This window comes from Sus scrofa, chromosome X, assembly GCF_054392235.1.
Source record: "Sus scrofa isolate SSC_HxYL_T2T_F1_AM1 chromosome X, Sscrofa_HxYL_maternal_Yorkshire_Landrace_v2.0, whole genome shotgun sequence".
Classification (NCBI taxonomy): Eukaryota; Metazoa; Chordata; class Mammalia; order Artiodactyla; family Suidae; genus Sus; species Sus scrofa.
This window is the reverse complement of record NC_139401.1, coordinates 4557751-4579781: the sequence shown is the minus strand read 5'-3', so window position 1 is coordinate 4579781 and position 22031 is coordinate 4557751. Positions and strand designations below refer to the sequence as shown.

Genomic DNA, 22031 nt, shown 5'->3' with positions numbered 1-22031 from the left:
AGATAGACAGGCTAGGCTGCACACTAGGCTGCACAAATTTGACTGTTGTGAACACTCATGCATTTTGCTAGGTTTTGGTTCTGTGTTAATAATTTATACTTAGTACATAAAAGGAACAAAAAGTCCAGAACTATTTAATATGAAACTTTAATTAAAAAAATAAGCATTGCTAGTTTAAAATTAAATGCAGAAAATGAAAACAGCCAAGCTATCTCTATAATTGCAAAACACAATCAATATTTCCCTTTACTCTTCTAAAATTTCTTAGGAAAAAAATGTTAGGGAGTTCCTGTTGTGGCTCAGCAGGTTAAGGACCTCATGTTGTCTCCATGAGGATGCAGGTTTGATCCCTGGCCTCATTCTGGGTTAAGGATCTGGTGTTGCCATGAGCTGTGGTGTAGGTCGCAGACACAGCTCAGATCCCACGTTGCTGTGGCTGTGGTGTAGGCTGGCAGCTGCAGCTCCAATTCAGCCCCTAGCCTGGGAACTTCCATATGCTGCAGGTGCCACTGTAGAAAAATAAAACATAAAAATCAATCAACTGTAATTCAGTTTTGAAAACAGAGGGTCTTAAAAAATAATCCATCAGATGTCATAGGTGTGACCAGAGACATTTTCAATTTCTTGAGAAAATTGGTCTGATACAGAATGGGGTCTCACATATTTTTATGTTCTCTTGAAAATAATGCCTATTTGGCTCTTCACGTTTTCACTGTTCCATTCTGAAATTCACATTTTAGGATGAAATGCAGCGGGTAAAATTTCAAAGCAATCGTTGGTCCACGTGTGGTGTTTTAGAATACTGAATATTTTGTATTGTAGCAGAGTGGATTTACAAGGGTTATTTCGTTATTCCTGCGTAGACGGATGTATGAGCAACAATTAGGACAGGTTGTTTGACAGGGTTGAACAAAAGCTCTCTCATTAGTGATGGTGTCTCCTTTGTCTAGCATTTGTAAGAAGCAAGACCCAGTCTGTCCACCTACATGCATACCCATCACCACAGTCCTCACTCCTACACACCTGTCTGTACGGAGCTGACACCATGAAAAGAGAGAATTTACACCATGAAAAGAGAGAAAGACGACATGTGAGGAAACCATTAGAGTGGCCTCAGGTTACAAAAAAAGGGAGGTGGTTTTGCGGTGTAGGGTATCCTGAGAATGATCCAGTTAATATCATTCAGATTGAGAGCCCCCAAAACTCACGTGTTCCGACTTCAATTCTATTTACATCTTTTCAAAAAATTACTTTAGTGAAATGTCATTGATGAACAGGGTTCTGTTCGTGTCTGGTATACAGCAACGTGATTCAGTTATGTGTGTGTGTGTGTACACACACATACCTCCTCACCAGATCGTATTTGCCTAAAGAACCAGTTATTTTAAAGAGATTTAAAAAAATAAGAAAAATACTTGCCATGTAATTATATTTTCACATTGTTAACATTTGTTGAAGCATTCACTTATCTTCAAAAATTTAAATAAGAATCCGACACCTTTTCAGTCTGATTACAATTTCTGATTTCCTTCATTTCGTTGTATAAATTCTTATTTCTTATTTCCAAAATCACACTGAATATCATTTTCTTTCTCTTGAAGGGCATTCTTAACATATCTTACAGGGTGGTCTATGCTAATAAATTCTTTCTCCTTTTGTGTGTTTGAAAATCATCTTTCCTTTTAAAATAGACATTTGCTGGTTATTTGATTTTTTTCCAGCTTTTATGTGTTAATTTCTTTAAAAAAAATTATTGGAGTTTAGTTGACTTACATTGTTGTATTGGTTTCAGGTTTACAGCAAAGTGGATTGGTTATACACATATATCTCCATTTTTTTTCCCACTTAAGTTATTACAAACTATTGAGATTTCTCAGAGCTACACAGTAGGTACCTGTTAATTACCTGTTTTATACAGTACTGTGTATATGTTATTGCACCCTCCTCATTCTTCCCTTCCACCACGCTTTCCCCTATGATAACCATAACAATTACTTTTGAAATTTGTGCTCGTTTCTGTTTTTTAAGTAAGTTTGTGTCGTTTTTATTAGATTCCACATGTAAGTGATATCCTATGATATTTGTCTTTCTCTGACTTACTTCACTCCGTATCAAAATCTCTAGGTCCATCCACGTTGCTACAAATGTAACGATTCCATTCTTTTTTATGGCTGAATAATATTTTTATGTACATATGTACCACATCTTTTTTATCTTTAATTTTTAATTGACATGTAGTTGACCTAACAGTGTTGTGTAGTTTCAGATGTATAGGGCAATGATTCAGAAATATATATATTCACTTTGAACATATATATATATATTTGAATATATATATATTTTCTAGATCCTTTTCCCTCATAGATTAGTTATTACAAAATACTGAGTATAGATCTGTATACAACATCCTTATTTATTATCTACTTTATATGCAGTGGTATCTATATGGTAGTGTGAAGCTCCTAATTTATCCCTCCCATCCCCTTTCCCTTTTGGTAACCATAAGTTTATTTCTATGCCCATGAGTCTGTTCTATTTTGTACCTATGTTCATGATATCATGTTATAGTTATCTTGCTCTTTGTCACTTACTTCCCTCAGTGTTATCATCTCTAGGTCCATCCATGTTGCTGCAAAGGGCATTGTTTCATTCTTTTTCATGGCTAAGTAATATTCCATTGTGTATATGGCCCACATCTTCTTGATCCATTCCTCTGTCAATGGATATTGAGGTTGTTTCCATGTCTTGGCTATTGCAAAGCATGACACCATAAACATTGGGATGTATGTATCTTTTGGAGACTTGATTGCCTTTTTCACCCCCTTGTTATCTTAAAAATAATATGCCATTATCTCCTTGCTTGCATAGTTTCTCACTAGAAATCTGCATCTTCATGGTATGGAAACTAACTTTTACCTCTGGATGCTGTCACATTTTCTCTTAATCACTTCTCATCAGCAATTTCATAATGGACTGCTCTGCATGTCCCCTAAATACTGCTTTAGTGTCATCTCACAGTTTTGGTAAATCACAGTTTAATCCCTATTCTCTGTGCTTGGCCTTGACTCAGCTTCTTAGAGCTTAGTTTTATAAAGTTTCATCAGATATGGAAAGTGATTTCTCATTATCTCTTCAACTAGTTCTTTTGCGGTCCCCTTTATCAGGAGATTCTAGTACCTGTATACAGAGGTGCTCAGGGTTTTCCCACAGCTCACAGAAGGTCTATTCATTCTAAAAAGTCTCTTTCCTCTGTGTTTGAATTTATAGTTTTTGTCATCATGTCTTGATGTTCACAAGTCTTTTTTCTGCAAAGCCCCATCTGCTGTTCATTCCATTCAATTGATTTGTGCTCTCATCTGCTGTAGTTCTCACAGTTAGATGTTTGATTTAGATCTTTTTATGTCTTCCCTACGTCTAACTTTGCAGACATCTAAAATGGTTATAATAACCCCTTCAATTTGCTCTCTGTATAGTCTACTCTCTGAGTCCTTCATGGGTCCCTGTTGATTGCTTTATTTTCTTCTCATCTTACCCATTATAGTTCCCAAACTACTAACTATGCCTGGAAATTTTTATTTGGGTGGCAGATATTTTAAAAATGTACCCTGTTGGGTGTGGAATATTTTTGCATCCAGTAAGTATTATTAAGTGTACTCTAAGGTGCATACACGCTTCCCTCTAAGATGTTGTGGGTCCAGCTCCAGATCACTACAGTTTTGCAGAAAACAAGTCACACTGTTTTGGTTTCCCAGTGCACATAAAAGCTACCTTTGTACTATACGCTCGCCTATGAAGTGTTCAATAGCATTGTGTCTAAAAAGACAAAATACATGCCTTCATTAAAACAGACTTTACTGCTAACCCATGCTACCATCATCTGACAATGCAGGGTTGCCACAAACTTTCAATTTGTAAAAAGTATGGTATCTGTGAAGTGCAATAAAACAAAGCATAACACAAGGTGATGCCTGTGTCAGTGGTCAAATGGACACCGACTCTTCACCAAGTTAGAGCATATTCTGGGCCTAAAAATAAGTCCCAGTCAGTTTTGCAAAACATCAGCCACCACTGTGAACCTTTTCTGACCACAATGGCATTAAATTAATCATCAAACATTGAAACATATCCAGAAAATCCACAAATATTGGAAACTAAAGAACACCCTTATATATCATCAATGAATCAAAATAACATTCCAAAGGGAAGGCAGAAAGTGCTTCAACAAAATGAAAATGAAAGTACCATTTGTTAGATAAATAGGATGACCTGAAAGCAGTCCTTAGCAGAAATGTATGGCTTTCAATGACTATACTGAACAATGAAAGTCTTAAATCCATGACTGCAGTTTCCCTTTTAAAAAACTTTTTAAAAAGAGCAAGTTTAATCCAGATTAGACAGAAAAAAAAAGGAAAACAATGTAAGGGCATTCAGAGGAAATAAGTTAGCCAGAGTCCAAATAGAAAAATCAGAATAAAGAAGCTACAAGGTGGGTGATTTCCTTCCCTAATCACTATAGAAATGCTATTTCAAACAATAAGTAAAAGAACGTTCAATATCATTGAGTTTGCAAATGCCAAAGTAAGATTGCCAAACTCACAGGGAACGATATTCAATATTTTGTGATAAGCCATAATTGAAAAGAATATGAAAAAGAATACGTGTGTGTGTATATATATATGTGAGTCACTTTGCTGTACAACAGAAATTAACACATTAGAAATCAGCTATAACAGTTAGAGAAGAGTTAACACCTGTCCTTCTGAAACTCTTCCCAAAAATTGCAGAGGAAGGAATACTCCCAAGCTCATCCTATGAGGCCACCATCATTCTTATAGCAAAACCAGACAAAGACACCACCCAAAAAAATTTTTTTTTAAATGACAGAGTTCCTACTGTGGTTCAATGGATAAAGAACCCAACATAGTAACCGCAAGGATGTGGTTTGGATCCCTGGCCTCGCTCAGTGGGTTAAGAATCCAGCATGGCCACAAGCTGCAGCATAGGTTGCAGATCTGGCTCAGATCCAGTGTTGCTGTGGCTTTGGTACAGGCTGGCAGTTCTGGCTCCAATTCGGCCCCTAGCCTGCAAACCTCTATATATAGCAGGTGTGGCTGTAAAAAGAAAAAAAGAAAGATAATTACATGCCAGCATCATTGATGAACACAGATGCAGAAATCCTCAAGAAACTACCAGCAAACTGAATCCAGGAATACATTAAGAGAGTCATATACCATGATCAAGTGGGATTTATCCCAGGGATGCCGGAGTCTTTGGTATCCACAAGTCAATCAGTGTGATAAACCACGTGAACAAACTGAAGAATAAAATCCATACAATCATTTCAATAGATATTTCGGTAAATAAATTAAAAAAAATTTTTTTTTAAATCCCTGGGAGTTCCCCTTGTGGCTCAGCAGTAACGAACCCAACTAGTATCCATGAGGACACAGTTCAATCCCTGGCCTTGCTCAGTGGGTTAAGGATCCAGCGCCGCTGAGAGCTGTGGTGTAGGTCACAGACGCAGCTCATATCCCGTCTGGCTGTGGCCGTGGCATGGGCCAGCAGCTGCAGTTCCAATTCGATTCCTAGCCTCAGAACATCCAGGGGCGGTGGGTGCAGCCTGAAAAAGCAAATAAATATTAAATACATCAAAAAACGATCGTGGAACTCAACATTTTCTCTCTTTCCCCCCCAAGAACCTTTGTCCAGTAAAATCTCATTTTCCTTCTTCCTGGTCGGGATGCTCTTTGTGATCCATCATCTCCGGTGGGTTCTTGGTTGTGTTCTTATCGAACTTTTCTGCTCCTGTGCCGATGGGTCCAGTTCTCCTCTCCCCCTCTCTCCTCCAGACTGTCGCCCAGGGAACTCAGCTATCCTCACCTTCGGGACGTGGGTTCCTCTCATCCTATCTCAGACCCTCAGCATCTTATCCCACATATGCCTTCACTCCAGATCCTCTAGCGTCGCCTCTCTGGACCAGACAGCAGGTGTATCATCACATCCACAGTGCTTCATTGGTGAAAACCCTTCACGGGAGGAGTTCCCCAGCATCCGCCTTCACTCCAGATGAAGAATGACTTTGCAAAGAATCCTCAGGTCCTCGCCTTCTAGTAATGAAGGGATCTGGCATTGTGGGGGTATGAGTAATAACTTCATCTAATGTTTATGGTGGCTGTGCATTGTGTAAAATTATATTTTTCAGGAATTTATATGTTTATACAGACTTTGAGTCTGTATAAACATATAAATATGTAAAACAATGCATAGCTCTACATGCATGTTTTTATAGCATATATAGTGTGGTACATGTACTTTCTGTGCACTTATAATGAATGGATAAACGTAAATATATTTGATCCATACATTTGCAGATATGTACAGCAGTATATATATGAGAGTAAACAACTTCATTTATAACATTTGCAATTTTATTATTATTATTTGGAAGCCCTCACCTGCAGCAGATGGAAGTTCCCAGCCTAGGGACCGTATGGACGCTACAGCTGCTGGCCTATACCACAGCCGCAGTAACACAGGATCCAAGCCGTGTCTGTGACTTACACCGCAGCTCATGGCACTGCCAGATCCTTAACCCACAAAGAACAAGCCCAAGGATCAAACCCTCCTCACAGAGACTAGTATGGTTCGTTATCGTGGAGCCACAATGGGAACTCCAACATTTGCAATTTAAAAAAAGAAAAAGAAAAAGCCTCTTTTTCTGCCAAAGAACTAAATTCTGGATAAATGAAGTGAAAAGGAGAATAAACACGCAGAAGGTAACTTTCACGGTGCAAAATGATCTGTGCTGTGTGTGTTCACAGAATACGATCCAGGTAGCGAAGATTTCGCTGTAAATTGAAGACAGTTTCTTGAGGCATGGCTGGCTTCTGTTTCCTTTCTCATTGTGGAAATTTGCCTCGGCTTTCCCAGCCTTGCTTAATCGTGCTGCATTTTCATGTCTCTCTTGATTTCCACTTCCGAAGGAATCATCCCATGTTCACCTCCTTAAGTGTTTAATTAATGGCTTGTGTTTGTGGTACAGTTCAGGGATACCTGCCTGAGGGCACCTGGAGGAGAGTTTAACATTAAGCTGACCTTATTTATCAATGAGATGGCATTTAACGTATGAGTTCATTTAAAAGAAGGGCTTTGTGAATAAAAACAGAATCGCCAAAGTTTCCTTATAAGACTCATTTTCACATCCACCCCTTGACTAGATCTCTGTCAGTTAGGCATCTCCTCATTTTCAGCTGAATCACAGATGCCAGACAGGCAGTCCTATATTCACCTCCTTCCTGAAGCTTCCCTATTATTCTGGGGTGCAGAAGCAGCACCTGCAGGCAGGTTCTGGCTAAACTGCATGTAACAGTTTTCATGGTATCGCCTTCATCTGCTCATTTGTATTTGCTCGTTGCTTTAAGAGTCACTGCACCTAGAGCATTAGAAAGAGGTGGTGACTGCGGTGGCTGGTCCATTACACCCACGTTCTGGGCTCAGAAAGGATTCCACGAATTCATCAAAGGATTTGGAAACATAAGCTACAGTGGACGCGGGGATTTCTTCCTCTTTATGGTGTTTTGTGGATAGCTCATTCTTAGAAAGTGTGTCTCTTTTGAGATTGTAAAATTTAACTCCAAATATAATGTTTTTAAAAGAAATTGAGAGGGATGCATATTTATGTTTTCATGTCTTCGCTAGCTTAGAAGGTAGTCTTGAAACTGACAGCACTGGCGGCTTAAACCCAGCCCGAACCCAGATTCGGGATTGGACCCACGTGCCGGGACTCAAAGCCAGCCTAAACCCAGATGGGGGCTTGAACCCACAGTTTTTTCATTAGAATCACTTACCTGGTGTCTGGACTCACTGAGGTTCAAGTTCTTCTTGCCTCCGTGCAGAAGGAATTCAGCAAGAGACAAAGGGATAGGCAAGAAATAGATTTATGAGGATAGAATGCTTGTGAGAGATGCAAGCAGGCAAAGCAACTCTGCCCCAAAGATCAGCAGGGCTACAGTTTTATCATCCCAGGGGAGTGGGGGGCGGGGGGGGGAAAGCCTGCCTCTTCCTCATTCTTCGAGTAGACGTCAGGCTTACATCCCTAACTCCTCCTTCTTACCTGGTATTTGACCCTATGAGGTCAAGGTAAGACTGTCCTGGTGCTTATTCTACTCAGCAGAAGGGCGGGGAGGGAGGTTCATGGAGGCTGAAATATGTTGAATCATCTCAGGTTTCTGTCTAACGAGGGTCTCCTCCTTTGGAAAGTCATCTTTCCCTTAAATTGCTGCCCTTGGTCTTCAGCATCTTTCTCTTGCTGAACTTGAAGGTAGGTTTCCTTTTATCTGTCACTGAAATGACCTGAGGCAAGCTCGTGCTTTTCTTTGTGCTTTGATAGTCAAGCAAGCCTGCTTCCTTCTGATGGCTTTCTGGAGCCACGGTTAACTTCCCGGGGTCTCCAGAAGTCCCCTAGGTTTCTCCCTCTATCCGTGGTCCCCGACTGGGACTTCTGCACCCACCTGTGTGACTGTCTGACCCCATCCCTCCCACAGGTGTGTGTTCTCTTTCATCTAGAAACATGATCTGTTCTTCCACAGGGCACCGCCCTGCAGTGAAAATCAGCAGGGACATTAGTTTCCTAGGAATGCTGTAATAAATGACATCAGGCAGGGGGGTCTTTCCAATACAAACGTTTTCCTCCCAGTCCGGGAGGCTGCAAGTCCAGGATCAAGGTGTCACAGGGCTGGTCCCTCCTGAGGACTCTCTCCTGGACTCTCTCCTGGAGATGGCCGTCTCCTCCCTGTGTCCTGTTCACAGGGTGGTCCCTCTGTGTGTGTGTCTGTGTTTTAGGGACATTTTAGATGGACACCCGCCCTTAAACAAAGGTGGTTCCTTGAAACTCGGTGGCCTCCGTGACATCCCAAATGCCAAAGGTCACATTCCCAAGTCCCGGGAGTTTAGGGCTTCTGTATATATGTACGTTTTGGAGGGAGTGGTACAGTTCTGCCACTCACTGAGGCATGTAAGCAATGGCTAGATGTTCACCCTTAGGCCGTGTTGATTTAGGCAAACCAGAGTGACCATGAAGCCCAAATTCCTTCATGATCTGAAGGCTATGCATTACTCTCTGGAGCAAATATGAGCCCCAAATGGAAAAGAAACAAAAACCCTGGCTGCTTTGCTTTCCTTTGGAGGCATATTCCATCATCTCCGTCAAGACACTGATGCCCGGTCAACTTGGCTTCTCCCCAAAGACGCAGCACTGAAAGGCCACCAAGAAGCAGCCAGAATTACTCTGTGCGTCTTACGTTCACGTGTCTTCCAGAATAGGTCTGACCTTGTACATGGCGCTATAAAACCCAGCCCTCACCTGCTTCCCCAGTCAGACGACTCTGGAAAGTAATCCACACCCTGGCTGTTACATTTGTTTCCTCGAGAGACTGAAAACATCTCCCAGCTGAACAATTAAAATCATAAATCGGGAAACGGTGGGGGTGCCAGTTACACAAGGGGCATCACTTCTATTTTATACTATTTCTCTTCCCGTCTTCATTTTATTTGTTAATTAAGTATAGTTTATTTACAGTGCTGTGCCCATTTCTGCTGTACAACACTGTGACCCCGTCATACACATATATACATTCTTTTATCTCCCATCGTGGTGTGTCCCAAGAGACTGGATACAGTTCCCTTTGCTCTACTATTTTATTTTTTATTTATTTATTATTTATTGGCCATGGCAGGCAGAAGTTCCCAGGCCAGGGCTCAAACCCGTGCCACTGCAGTGATGACACCAGGTCCTTAACCCACGGAGCCACCAGGGAACTCTCCCCTTTATTTTATTATGATCATTCCTTTAATCGGGTGTGGGTCTGGGGTAGGGTCTCTGCTATTGGAATGGATAGAATAGCCAGAATTATTATAACACAAAATAGAGGCAGATGCTTACTCGGGCATATTTCTCTGTTTGCCTCTTGGGGTCTGTCAGGGTGTAGCTGATGTTTGATCTCATAGGCGTTTGACAACCTCGTGTAAACTGGGTGGGCATCCTGCCAAATGAAATTGCAGGTCTTATCAAGATGTGGCATTTCAGGAGGTCCCCCCAAAATAAATATTGAAGCCTCCAATTAAGTCCCTGACCAGTGGGGACCTGGCCGTGTCCACTGCTGTAGAAACACCTCAGGAGTTTTTATTTTTTCCAAGTTAAGGTCCCCATGATGCCTTTTCTGTTGACTCTGATATTTTAGCTGTTTTAAATTTCACTCTGTGGGCTTTGGGACGTTTTCATGATTCTCAAATAACGTGGCTCTCCTAAAATCCTCTCTTTATATCACTTGAATTGAATTCACAAAAAATACATCACATGGAGTTCAGGAGGAGCCTTAGAAACTCGGGGAGTTTTCAAGGTGGCGTGGGGCCCAGAGCCACAGAGGGATGGAGCAACAGCTGCCTCTTCTCTTTCTGTTCGATTCTGTTTCCTCCATGATGCCTTCCAATGTTGGCTTGCAGCTGCTGCTCATCGCACTGTGAGTCAGCCAGGCCATTGCCCACACTTCACAGGTAGCTGTCTGACAAAAATCAGCGGATTCTTAGATGCAATCACAGTTCCTTTCAGTGTTACAGCGGCTTTCTGCTCCTGGTGTCTTTCCTTTTTCTGTCTTTTAAATTTAAATACTTGAATTACAATGTTGCGCCAATTTCTGCATTATAGCAAAGTGACCCAGTCATACATATCTATCTCTCTATCTATCTACTTCTTTATGTTTCTTATGCACTCTTTTTTTATATTCTTTTCCATCATGCTTTATCTCAGAGACTGGAGAAAGTTCCCTGTGCTGGACGGCAGGACCGCAGGTCGTATCCATTCTCCATGACATAGTTTGCATCTGCAAACCCCAAGCTCCCCATCCATCCCCCTCCCTCTCTCCTCCCCCTTGGCAACCCCACGTCTGCTCTCTGTGTCTGGGACTCTGTTTCTGCTCTGTCAGTCTGTTCATCGGTGCCATATTTCCGATTCCACCTAGAAGTGATAGCATATGGTACTTGTCTTTTTCTTTCTGATTTAATTCACTTATTTTGAGACTCTCTAGTTGCATCCATGGTGCTGAGAATGACATGATTTCCTTCTTTTTTATGGCTGAGTAGTACTCCGTTGCATAAAAACCACTGGAATCATCACAGATTTTAAGGTTTCCCACAGGGGAGCCGCAGTTGGCTGACTGCTGCCGTCTTCTGCTATCTGCTTGGTACCTTCAGCTCAGACAGCCAACGCTCTCCAGCCCAGGGGAGCACTCAGGCTTATCTGAAGAATCCCATCTTAACATCTCACATCCCTGTATGTCCGGAGTGTATATTCCCTCCCTTCTTTGGGGCACCATAAACAGGGCAGACAAGAAAGCAAGACTTCAGCTTGGGTCCTGTTCACAGGGTCATTCCTTTGGTAACTCATGTAAAATGTCCATCTTTGTATCTAATCCTTCCTCCCTCCCTCCCTCCCCTCCTTCCTTCTCCATATTAAGAAGCTGCTCCCATCTCCTCCAACTATAGCGTAGCAGTCAGCCTTGGAAGATGCCCTAACTAATTCTAAACTTACTTTTGCACTGGTTGCCAAGTGCGCACCAGCAGATAGGTTCCTTTATGACATATTTTATTTTACATGGATGTGCTGTAGCAAAAGCATCCTCCTTCAAGGAACCTGATAGATGCGGCTGCCATCCAAGCCTGCAGGCAAAATCAAAAGACAGAATGGAAAGAGCTCCGTTAGAGGGGCTGCAAGATACATCACCTGCAGAGTAATGCTCACCCATGAGAGAAGAATTCAGCCCTGTCCTGTCCTTGCTATCCATTCACCAACCCCCTTCTCCATCATAGGATAGGGATTTCTTCCCCAGTGTGTGTTTCAGTGAAATTTGCATCCTGGTTTCCCTCTGCCTCCATAGACTGTACATTTTACGGGGAAATACTGTGAATTCCCATATCTTTCCTTATCCTGCTTGTTATTCGTCTTCCGGATTTAGCTGAGCCAGCTACCCCATCCCCATCACGTGCTGCTTCCGAACAATGGGGAACCCAGAGCAGTGAGCCTTTAATTAAATATTTTTTTCAGCCCTCATCGCCACGTGAAAAGTCACCTTAACGAAAACCTGTCACGTGTGGCGGAGAATGTGCAATCAGGAAAAGGCTGAAAACAATCCTGGGGAGACTGAGTCTGGCTCAAAGGAAGTGTGGGACCAGAAATCCAGGGATGCATTCTTCTTGCGTGGTCGGGATGAGACCCAGCAGGAAAGTGATAAGCAGGCATGCATCCCCCGCTCCTGCAAAGGGAAAGAAAAGTTACCCTCCGGCAGGCCTCTGACAAGGGCTCACTTGTAACATTCAGGAAGATACAATTACAGCTTTGCGCGCTGGGAGTAAAGATGCCTTCCCCTGAAGAGGTGAATGTATCCTCAGGTATCCCCTGGGGCTGTCAGCGTATCATCTTATACCAAAGTCGATGATTAATTATCATGGGCTCCGCAATTCATTGAAGCACAGCTTGTGGGCGAGTTGATTGAAAGCCCACATCCAATGCAATTACCAGCTCACCGGTCGGATCTCTGAAAATAGAGCGTGGAGCCTCATGTGTGGTAGGTTAAAATATTGATAGTGCATTCGCGGTGATTCCCAACACTGAAGATGTGCATCCAAAGAAAATCTATTCTAATACCTCCTCAAGAATTCCATGATGGCATTTCACACTTTTAAAAAATGCATTTTTAGTAACTGCTTCCTTATCTTGGCAATTGCAGGTAAGGCTGCTGTGGACATTGGGGTGCATGTATCTTTTCCAATTGAAGTCTCCTATAGTACAAATGCCAGTGAAGCCCCTGTTTTATCTTTAAATTACATTCGTCAAGACACGCAGTAGAGGCAACCTAATAGCAGACACTGAAAGCAATTAATTCTCGGTTTAAATTGAAGAGCTTATATGCAGGAAAATTATGACACAAATGAAGTCATCTGTCTACACATAAACCAAGCATATGATGAGAAAACTAAAAACACATGAAACAGGGAGTTCCCATTGTGGCTCCATGGTTAACGAATCCGACTAGGAACCATGAGGTTGCGGGTTCGATCCCTGGCCTTGCTCAGTGGGTTAAAGATCCCAAGTTGCTGTGAGCTGTGGTGTAGGTTGCAGACGTGGCTCAGATCCCGCATTGCTGTGGCTGTGGTATAGGCTGGCGGCTACAACTCTGATTGGACCCCTCGCCTGGGAACCTCCATATGCAGTGGGTGTGGCCCTAGAAAATGCAAAAAGACAAAAAACAAAACAAAGAAACGAAAAGCCACATGAAACACATCTGTGCTTGCAGTGAGTTGAATTCAGAGAATGTTAACTGGTTTTGCAAATCAGGCTAAGATAGCAAGCATGCCTTTTCTGATTCTGCAAGTGTGTATATGAGATGTCAGTGTGGGAACAAACAGTAGCAGGAAAAAAGTCAGAAGGGTTCAGTCTACACACACACACACACACACACACACACACATACACATACGCTAGGTGTTAAAACACTGTATCCAAAATTGCTCTTTACATAGACTTGTTTTTTTTTTTTTTTTTTTTTTCCTCCTATAACAGTTAGAACCCATAGGCTGTGAGAAACAACTAGACGGAGCCACACTTCTAAAATTTCAGCCTCCTACAGCATCACACACTGTTAGGACCCTTTTACATATCAGAATTTGCATCACTTAGTGGTCTCAATCCATGCAGACCCTGCCTTTTCCTTTGAACTCACTGGATGGTCATGAGTTATTAATAACTCTTTGACTTATGACCTACTCTCATTATTGGAGTAGGAAGTGCTCCCTCTTTTCAGCTTTTCTTCCTTCTTTCCCTCTGCTCTTCCTTCCTTCTTTTTTTTGTCCCTCCCTCCCTTATCTCTCTGATGCTTCCATCTCTCCCCCAACACACAAAAAATCCAACCTTGATAATAACTGAAAACACAGGGATGCCACCCTCATTCCATCCCGTGCCTCCACTGCCTCAACCGATGACCCGAAATCTGTACCTGTTATTTTCCTGCCTTTCGGTTGAGGAGACATACATATGAAATCTTCAAAAGAATCTCTTCAGTTTTAAATAAGAGTATATTATACTCTTTGTAACAGTTTAGGAATTAGGTTTTTTCATCTATGATATTGCAATGTTTCACATATGCTCTGAGGATTTCTTTTGATTGCTTTAGAATATTTTGTTGCACCAGAATTAAATTTGCTGGAAATTTCACCTGTAATCTCTATGTTGCTCCAGTTAATTCCTTTTGACCAACATATATATATACATATATATATATATGTGTGTGTGTGTGTGTATATATATATATATATATATATATCCTGTAGAAATATACTAATACACCCTTTGGGGTGGATTAGTGGGGATGCAATACATCAGGAATATAAGGGTCCCATAAGCTGAAAAGCCAGTGAAGTCTTCGTATAGGTGGGACCAAAGAATTCTATTGGCAATGTGTATGCAGGGATAAAGATATGTTATCTCAGAAGGTCCTGGGGCTTACATTGGTGATAAGTAAGGCAGGAATAACAGAAACAAACAAAGTATTACATTACCAGATTAAACACTTATTTTGAAATAAAAGATCAGTGCTAGATATGAGGGACTCAAAGAGCCATTTTCCCTCTCTTGGAATAGAAAGAAAAATAGTAGAAATGAGAATAATGAGACTGTAATGGCAGAGAAAAGCAATCTTGTGAGCCATTTGTAGCAGTTTCTGCTGCAGAAATAGGAGTGGGTCTCAAAAGGCACTTGCCTTAGAATCAATACTTATTAGCATTTACTGATTACCGACCAGGAGCCAAGAAATACACAGGACATAGCACCATTGCAGTTATCCTTTAAAACTAACCCATATGTTATGTGTTTGTTTTCCAGACACCTAGAATACATTTTTTTTTTTTTTTTCAAATGGAAGGTTGGTGGAAATCATGCATTGGGCAAATCTATCAGCACCATTTTTCCAACAGCATTTGTTCACTTGGTGTCTCTATCTCATTTTAGTAATTCTCCCCATATCGCCAACTTATTCATTATAATTATGTTTGTGATGGATGGTGTCTGTGAGCAGTGGTCTTTGATAACTGCTACTACTCACTAAAGGCTCAGAGAATGGTAGCATTTTTTTACCAATAAGGTATTAATTAAGCTATGCACACTTAATAACTGATTACCTTAAATCTGCACCGATATTTTAGTGCTTTATGGTTGAGGAGATATAGGTATGACATCGTCAAAAGAATATCTTCAAAAGAATATCTTATAGCCCTCTTTGTAAAGTTTTGGAATTAGTTTTTTTCATCTCCTATGGACCAAATTTTCCTATATACCATGAGGATTTCTTTCGATTGCTTTAGAATATTTTGTTGTACCCGAATTAAACTTGCTGGAAATTACACCTGTAATTGGATTTACATCATTTGGTATGATAATCTCTAGTTTCATCCATGTTACTAAAAGACTACAATCCAGACTGGGGGTTGAACCTGCACCTCCACAGCAACATGAGCCACGGCAGTTGGATTCTTAATCCATTGCACCATAGCAGGAACTCCTACTCACAACTTTTTTTTTTTTTTTGGTCTTTAGGGCTACACCCACAGCATATGGATGTTCCCAGGCTAGGAGATGAATCAGAGCTACAGCTGTCAGCCCACACCACAGCCACAGCAACACAGTATCCAAGCCATGTCCTCAACCTACACCACAGCTCACAGCAATGCTGGATCCTTAACCCACTGAGTACGGCCAGGACTTGAACCCGTGTCCTCATGGATACTCATCTGGGTCACAATGGGAACTCCTAACTTATATATGTACTGGAAAGCAAAACATTTGCAGGACTTGCTTTATTGTGACATCCCCTTTTATTGCAGTGGTCTAGAACCAAACCCTCAGTGTCTCCCCCCGTCAGCTTGTAATCCATGTCATCGTGCTTTCTGTCATTAGATAAATGTACCTGAGAAGACAAATACTCACTCTTCAACTACACAAGTGAGGAGTGGAGTGGACAAGCTGAGGAATGCACCTGTGGTTCTAGTGAAGGATGCGGAACAGTGTAGCATGTTCTTCCTCAGCAAGGTCACTCATTTTTCAGATTTTCCATGTGAACGTGCATTGCTTTATTGATAGAAAAATATAAGCATTATTTAAACAATCATTCCCTGCACATGCAGGATGTATAAAGTATTGCCTTTGTGGTGGATGTGGTCTGTAGGATTCAAGCGTTGCAGAGTTTTGCACAGTAGGAGCCCAGAATCACCCTATTGCAGAAAGCCAACTCCCTGGGAGCTCAGACACTGGGGCCATGAAATAGATAGGATATGACAGCTGAGCTGCGATAGATAGAATGTGACAGCTGAGCTGCGACAGATAGAATGTGACAGCTGAGCTGCAATAGATAGACTATGACAGCTCACATGCAATGGATAGAATGTGACAGCTGACCTGCAATGGAGAGACTATGACAGCTGACGTGCAATGGAGAGATTATGACAGCTGACGTGCAATGGATAGGATATGACAGCTGACCTGCAATGGAGAGACTATGAGAGTTGACGGAATTTTCCTTTACTCACCATTCATTTGCATGTCCATTGGACATGACTAGATAGTGAATATTGCTAATTAAATCTCTAATTTTTTTGATTAGAGTTTTAGCTGTTGAGTTCAGTGATTGAGACTTGCTTCTATTTCTGTTCTGGAGACTCACCATCCACAAGTCCCTGAAAATTATTTACTAATACGAAATGGTAAGGAATAAAGAGTAAAGACACAGTGATTTAAGTTGGTAATATTTATTTATTTTTATTGACCTATAGTCGATTTACAATGTGTTCATTTCTGCTGTACAAGCAAGGTGATTCAGGTATCTATATCTAATCTTAACTATTTTTTAGTTAACTATTCTTTTCCATTATGGCTTATCACAGGCTATTGAATACAGTTCCTTGTGTTATAAGCAGGACCTTGTTTTTTTATCCATCTTCCAGATAATAGTTTGCCTTTGCTAACCTCAAACTCCCCATCCATCCCACTCCCTCCCCCTTGGAAACCACAAATCTTTTCTCTAGGTCTGTGAGTTTGTTTCTGTTTTATAGTTAGAATAATTTTGGCCGTATTTCAGATTCCACATATAAATGATACCATATGGCATTTGTCTTTCTCTTTCTGACTTACTTCACTTGGCATGATAATCTCTAGTTGCATCCATGTTGCTAAGAATGGATATATTTATTCTTTTTTATGGCTGAGGAGTATTCCATTCCACATCTTCTGAATCCATTCATCTATTGATGAATGTTTAGGTTGTTTCCATATCTTGGCTATTGTGAATAGTGCCACAGTGAACATTGGGGTGTATGTATCTTTTTGAATTTCCCTTTTTTCTGGATATATGCCCAGGAATGGGGATTGTTGGATCCTATGGTATTTTTGTATTTAGTTTTCTGAGGAAACTCCACACTGATTTTCAGAGTAGCTGCTCCAACTTACTTTCTCAGAGTTGGTATCATTTATAGCCCTTAAAAAATATTATTGGTGTTCCAGTTGTGAGTCAGCAGAAACAAATCTGACTAATATCTATGAAGACACATGTTCAATCCCTGGCCTCACTCAGTGTGTTAAGGGTCCAGCATTTCTGTGAGCTGTGGTGTAGGTCACAGACACGGCTTGGATCCTGCATTGCTGTGGCTGTGGTGTAGGCCAGTGGCTATAGCTCTGATTCAACCCCTAGCCTGGGATCCTCCATATGCTGCTGGCACAGCCGTAACAAGAAAGAAAAATATATTATCACCCATCATTTAGTGCTTACAGTGTTGTAGACACTTCATTAGTTCCTGAAATCATAAGAAGTGAAGGATCTTCTTATGCCCATTTTACTTAAAGAAAGAAAGTCCAGAGAGCTTGTAGCACCTTATTTAAGACAGTATATTACGGAGCCGTGATTAGGCTCGAGGATCCTATAGCTTTGCTTTTGATCATCATCAGAGCCAACTGCAAGTTGTGACTTGGTGTCTTTGTGGGCATGCCCATCCTTCATTCTGTCTTCCTAGCCCTTGTCCCTCTTTTGTGTATGACTAAGGGGTGACTGGGAAGAGAGTTGATGTGTTTCATTCGAAGGGAATGGGCTAGGAGAGGCAGGGTGACATGGGGAAAATGGGCATCTCCATATAGCTTTGGGTTGATGGTGGCTTCCAGAGGAAGCTGCAGGGGTCTGGACAGTGGCCTCACAGTCACATCTGGGAAAAGGCAAGAGACCTGGTCCTTGGTGATGTCCATTTAAGACATCCACATCCTAATCTCTGGTACCTGTGAGTCTGTCAGCCTCTGGGGCTTGGAGCATGTGATTAAGCATCTTGAGAGGCTCTGGATTCTCTCCATGGACCACTGCTCTCACAAGGCTCCTCATCCAAGGAGGAGAGGAAGATCAAGGCAGTGAGAAGGAGAAGTGGTGATGGAAGCAGAGACGGGGTGATGCGTTTTGAAGATGAAGCAAGTAGCCACTAGCCAGGGTAGCTTCTCGAAGGCGGAAACGGCAAGGAACAGATCCCCGCCCTGGAATCTCCAGCAGGAACCCGCCCAGCTAGAACACACCTTGATGTTAGCCCTCGAAGACTCCTTTGGGACTTCTGGCCCTCTACAATTATAACAGGATACAGGTATGCTGCTTTAAGCCAACAAGGTTGTGGCGGTTTGTTACACCAGCAGTAAGAAACTCATACATCTTCACAGCATGCCTAGCCTGGTTGACCGTGGAGGAATTTGGAAATTATCTCTCCTTTAGTTACTCAGGTAATCATCCATGTGAAGCAGACAAGTCCCTGTCTTCCTGAAGAACCAGATGAGAAATACTCTTCTTTTTTTTTTTTTTTTTTAAAGGATGCTCCTGCCACATGGGGAAGTTCTCAGGCGAGGGGTGGAATGGGAGCCGCAGCCAGCAGCCTACACCTCAGCCACAGCAGTGCCAGATCCGAGCTGCATCTGTGATCTATGCCACAGCTTGCAGCAATGCCAGATCCTTCACCCACTGAGCAAGGCCAGGCATTGAAACTCACATCCTCATGGAGACTATGTCTGGTTCCTAACCCCCTCAGCCACAAGGGAACTCCCAGGTAAGAAACGTTCTTAATGTATTTTTCAAATCAGTACATCCAGCAGTCAGCCAACTGAAATGTATGTCAGGGTTCCTAGTGTCTTGAAAGCACTGTGATTCTATGCTTCATAGATGAAGAACACAAAATAGTGAGTTATATGTTGGAGACATCATTTTACCAGTTTTTACCTTGTCTGTATCATGGAAAGGTAGCCCTGACATTTGCTGAAGCATGATAGGATTTCTCTCTCTTCTCATCCTTCTTTGGCTTGGAAGCACACGTGTGTGGTTAGACGGGATCATTCTAAACCAGTGGCTCCTAAACTTGAGGTATCATCAGAGCCATGTGGAGGGTCCCTAAAGTGTAGACCACTGCCCCTGTATCTGAGGTCCGGGTTCTGTACATCTGAGGATGGGCCAGAGAATTCAAAGTACCAAGAAATCTCAGGGAGTGACATGATGCTTCTGCTGTTAGATGACACTGTGGGAGTTATTTTTACTCTTTAGGCTACTTGATTGAGCTGTGATTGTCAACCTGGAATGTTGGAACCCCAAAGACACTTGACAATTTCTGAAGCCTTCCCACTTGTCGCATCTTTGGGGGGAAAGGTGGAGACATCCACTGCCCAGGGAAGCCCCCACCCCCAATGAAGGTCTGGTCCCAAATGCCTTGGCTTTGTGTTTGAGAGCCCACATGCCATCAATCCGTGTCCTCACATGTCATCGTTTTGCGTCCTTGGGCAATTTACCAAGTGTCTCTAAGCCTTCATTTGTCACCATGGAAAATAGAAATAAAATGTTAATACAGGAGTTCCCACTGTGGCTCAGAGGATTAAGGACCCGATGTTGTCTCTGTGAGGATGCAGGTTAGATTCCTGGCCTCTCTCAGTGGATTAAGGATCTGGCGTTGCTGAGATCTATGGTGTAGGTCACAGATACAGCTCAGATCCGGTGTTGTGGCTGAGGTGCAGGCCGGCAGGTGCAGCTCTGATTCAATCCCTAGGCCTGGGAACTTCCATGTGCCACAGGAGCTGCTGTTAAAAAAAAATGTTAATAGAGTGAATAAAATAATGGGATGAGGAGTTCCCATCATAACATAGTGGAAAAGAATCTGATGAGTATCCATGAGGATGCTGGTTCGATCCCTGGGCTCGCTCAGTGGGTTAAGGATCCAGGGTTGCCATGAGCTCTTGTGTAGGTTGCAGACACGGCTCAGATGGATGTTGCTGTGGCTGCGGTGTAAGGCCACTAGCTGCAGCTCTGATTTGACCCTTAGCCTGGGAACCTCCATATGCCACGTGTGGAGCCCTAAAAACACACACAAAATAAATAATAAGAAAATGATGGGATGATGCAGTAGAGGGTCTAGCAGGTTGTAAACTCACGCTAAAAACAGATTGTTAGGAAGTCTACAAAGTGTTTGATAACCTGTCATTCCCTGACCAAGAAAGGCACATACTCAGGAATACAGAGGGCTGTGAGGTTCTGGTGTGGGGGACCCAGCTCCTGTGACATCAAAGCCATCACCCTTCGAACATGATGACCTCCCCTCCCCCCTTTCTGGAAAGAGGACTTCTGAGAATTGAAAGAATGTTCGGTCTTCTTCTTTATCCCCCCAACAGGGGGATAAACTTTCTTCTTCTGATGCTATGGAGGATCCAGAACTAAGGAACCAGAATTAAGCACAGACCTCCAGAAATCAGCTCCATACCCCAATGAGCCAACTCAGGCATAGCCTGGCTTCTGTAACCCTCCCCTGTGTGAATTCATCTGCAAATGACCCTACCAGGAGAAAGAGAAAGGATGCATTTGTCTTTTACCAAAGTCTGGCCCTGGTTTCACTAGGAAAATATCTACCTTTGGGCAAGCATCTCAAAGCCTCATTAAAGAGGGTGGTTTGCTATTGTAAAGGTTTTTTCTTTTTCTTTTCTTTTTTTTTTCAGGGCCACACCTATGGTGTAGGAAAGTTCCCAGGCTAGGGGTCGAATTGGAGCTGCAGCTGCCAACCTACACCACAGCCACAGCAACACAGGATCCAAGCTATGTCTGTGACCTACACCACAGCTCATGGCACTGCTGCATCCTTAACCCACTGAGCGAGGCCAGGGATGGAACCCGCATCCTCATGGGTACTAGTTATGTTCTTAACCTGCTGAGCCGCAATGGGCACTCCTAAAGCTTTCATTTAAACGACAACAGCCACCTCAATACTTCAGAATGCTTGGTTTTTTCAGATGGTATCCTCCAAAATCTTTATCTCCAAGGCTGCCTGTTTGGATGTTTAACACATGAGATGTATCAGAAGTTTGAGGAAGACGAATGTCTTATCAAAGTTTGCAAATAATTTAGATCAATTATGCTGGGGGATGCTTCCAAGAGAGAAGCAGAAAGGATGAGAGGCTTCCGTGTGGCTATGTCCATGCTCCCTGCTCCCAGCCCTTAATTGCCAGTGGACACTCCTCCCAATGAGCCCCCTGACAGCTCCCCCTGTCCAGAGCTGGCCCCCAGCCCAGGAAACAGCCTGTAGTTTTGCATAAGAGCCTTCAAGCACAACAGAGATAAATACAAAAAAAAAATAGGAAAAATAATAATAACACGCAAGGCAAAGAAGTTGATCCTGCCTGCTAATCTGTGCACAGTATTCTCAGGGTCTGCACAGCGTTGAAGGGGCTTCAGGCTGGGCTCCTGCAGAAGACTGCCTGTCTGGGGCTGCCTCTGCCAAAGAGAATGGACACCGGTGATTTGATCTGAGCTCATTTCTTTCCGAGGCAGGTGTGGGCTCTTAAAAAGCCTGTTGGGGTTGCTATTATGGAATATGGTGGGGGACAGGGGTCCAGAAAATTATTACTCAGAAACTTCCGCAGTCATGACAGATAGATAAATAGG

The 22031-nt window shown here is 42.4% G+C and overlaps 1 protein-coding gene across 4 annotated transcripts in view; it reads left to right on the top strand.

Moving 5' to 3' along the window:
* LOC146394446 (uncharacterized) overlaps positions 1–22031 on the top strand; it is a 276943-nt gene that overhangs the window by 221329 nt on the left and 33583 nt on the right. Inside the window, exon 3 of one of the 4 annotated variants that reach the window (XR_014834964.1) lies at positions 12098–14267. The exons of the other annotated variants lie outside the window; for them this stretch is intronic. The gene's annotated coding sequence lies outside the window, so the exon portion shown is untranslated. Of the gene's footprint in view, positions 1–12097; positions 14268–22031 lie in introns of those variants that run through there. 4 annotated transcript variants of the gene reach the window in all.